This window comes from Berghia stephanieae, chromosome 5 (assembly GCF_034508935.2).
Source record: "Berghia stephanieae isolate SIO BIC M18660-M18661 chromosome 5, UCSD_Bste_1.3, whole genome shotgun sequence".
Classification (NCBI taxonomy): domain Eukaryota; kingdom Metazoa; phylum Mollusca; class Gastropoda; order Nudibranchia; family Aeolidiidae; genus Berghia; species Berghia stephanieae.
In genome coordinates, this window is record NC_088364.1 from 55,393,766 (window position 1) to 55,396,920 (window position 3,155).

Genomic DNA, 3,155 nt, shown 5'->3' on the forward strand with positions numbered 1-3,155 from the left:
TTTGCACAGCAAAACCAAAATGGATCAGTGCTTTTTGATCTACAGATCGTACCGAAGACAAGGTGTGTGAGATCATCTGCTCTAGACAAACACAGACAAAGATTGACGAGTTCTTCAAAAAAAAATTGAAAAAAAACAAAAAAACAAAACAAATCACAAACAAAAAAATGAAAAAAGACAAACAAAAAAAACAAAAAAAAGCATTTTTCATGTGGCCATGTATGCGTATGATGAATACAATACATGCCGATCCCAAGCCCGGATAAACTACAGAGGGAAAATGAAAAAGTATACATTCACTACACAAGACCCAAAACACCTCCTGATATACACACATAGGAAACCTCTCTGTAACGACATCCCTCTATAACGACACGTTTTCCCGGTCCCGACGATGTCGTTATATCGAGGTTGCACTGTACACTGATAGTGATAGTGTGCTCTTGAGAATCTACATCTGTTCCCTATATGTGCCATTCCTCTTTGTCTTACCTTTTCCTCAAGTCCTTTTTTAATTTTACATCTAATGTTTTTACTATCCAATTTTCATCATTTTTACTGGCGGTAATATGACCTAAATGTGTTGCAAGCACCGTAAAACCCTTAAAACAAAACAAAGTTAATATACATAGAGTATCTGAACATGAGGAACAAATGGCAATCCTTAACTATCAGACATCTGTATTTTATAACTATCAATACACATTACTGATGAATACAAATGAAAATGAACATTATGCGCTTCAAACATTATTTTGATTTCAAAATTTTGAGAGGATGACATACTTTGTGGACGGTCAAAAGTCATCAATTTATGATACAGTGTTTCCACAAATATGTACATGTGTTCAACCATAACAACAACAACAAAGACATACTGGACACATCGATCATCACATTCATCATATGATGATGAGGATGATGAAATGGCATCACTCTGTCCAATGAAATGTAATTATCCTCCAGTTTAAGAAGGTTGGAGCATGCATTTTCACAGTCTACCCTTGTTATATCATTTATTGCCTCGTCGGTGAGAGTAAATTTGGTGTTCCTCCTCTCAATCCTCCCTTTACTTGGGTCCAAATGAACTTGATTGGATTGCACTCACAGTGATATGGGGGAAGTCACGCAACCTCGTATCAAAACTTCTTGATTAGACAGTCTGCTTTGAAAACTTTCTGGTTTCTTTCTTTTCACTTCGGAGTATAGTTAGGCCTTTGATAAAGGATCAGAATATATAGTGCTGTCTGGAGATCACCAGTGTAGAACGACATGATAAACCATTTTCTCAGGGTTGATTGTGAAATTCTAATTCCATAGCCGTTCTCTTTAATGGCTTATCGATAGACATAATAAACCATTTTTTGCAGCTTTACGAGTTTTAAAGGCCTTTAAATGCTCTGTAAAACTCGTTCGTACATAGATACCATTTTTCAAAGTTATATAAACAGCATTTATTGTTAATTTGACAATATCGAGTATTGCAACACGATGTAGATAATTTGCAATAAATCATAAATTCAAAATTTAATGCAAACTACAAAAGTTGTAAGTTTATAACAGTTAAAGCGAATTGCTTTTATTCGAAAACATGTATGATGTGAAGGAACTCATAATCACTAGCTGGAACTACCGTGTCAGCACAAGATTTTTTGGAAATGATATGAATTCATCTCTTACTTTGTGGTCCTAACTTATTTACATATTTAACAGTGTAAAATCTCAAATGACAGTGGTTTTAGAGTACCGTTTTTAAAAATAGATCTTAACCCTAATCGTACGTCGTGGGGCCTTTTGTTACCCCATGACAATATATTATATAGTAAAATTTTAAAAATCTATCCCTATTCATACGTCGGGGTTATTTTGTTACTCCTTGACAATATATAGTAAAATAAAGAACTATTCCTATTCGTACGTCGGGGGTAATTGTGTTATCCCATGGCAATATACTAGTAACATAGAATATCCCTGTTCGGACGTTGGAGATGATTTTGATACCCTGTGATGATCGTATATAGAATATAAAAACAAAAACCATGAAATAATAGTGCTCAACTTTTTGGTAAAAGGAGCTATTTATAAAATAATTTCAAGTATAATTATGATCAAACACACGAGACAAACAAAAGCGAACACAATTAAGAGGACCACCTTCCATAGGCAACATGTCACAGTCGTAATGAAAAAGTGTGCCTCGATTTCTAGCATTGCCTTTTTTTTTTTTGTGAGCTGCCAAGATGGACGAATACATGAGAAAATTACTGAATTTGTGAGAAACCCTAAACTGTAGTGTTCACTATAGTTTATCTCATATGCGGTGTGATGTGTGTCGAGTCCTGCATTCTGTGTCCATTGTGTCGTTATTTGAGGGTCGGCCTTCTGAGGGCTTGTATCTGAGAATTTGTCATGATGACAATGATGATAATATCATTTAATATGATGAAGAAATTGATGAGAGATATCTGGGATGAATTCCAAGGAAACCTTCCACGGAATATGCCCACGAACCTCTGTTCACCGATGACGAGCAGCTTAAGCCGTGGAAAGGATGATGCCCCATCCTTCAATACATCCCATCTAAAACTAATAAATCTGGGGTTCCTTTTTTTTCCCGATATGTGACTCGGACAACGTGAACTCTACTTGGGAAGGAAAGTCCTCAGAAGCCAGTGTTGGATGGCACACTACCATTCGGCTGACAGAGCCCTTTTTTAAAAATGGGAAGAAACCTAACAATGGACAATTTTTTCACCGACCTCGAACTGGCAACACACCTGCTCTCCAATAACATCACCCTTGTGGGCACAATGTCTTTTTCAAAAGGTGAGTCAATATTTGCCTTCAAAAATAAATTCACTCTTTATTGGATTCAAGTCCAATCACAAAAAAAAAGAAACAAACGTGTCCTCCTAAGCACAACGCACCCTCTTGGGGTAATATAGAAAGCCAGATCTTGTATGCACAATGCCACAGAGGTGCGAGTCAACCTGATGGACAAGATGTGTCATTCCCTGACAACAAAACGGAAGATCAACAGATGGCCATTGCTCATTTTTTTGGAAGGGGGAGATTTTTAGTTTATCTTGTCATTGGTGGAGTGGAATAGCGCCTCACGGATCAACACCCACCCAAGCGGAACTCGGATACAATGG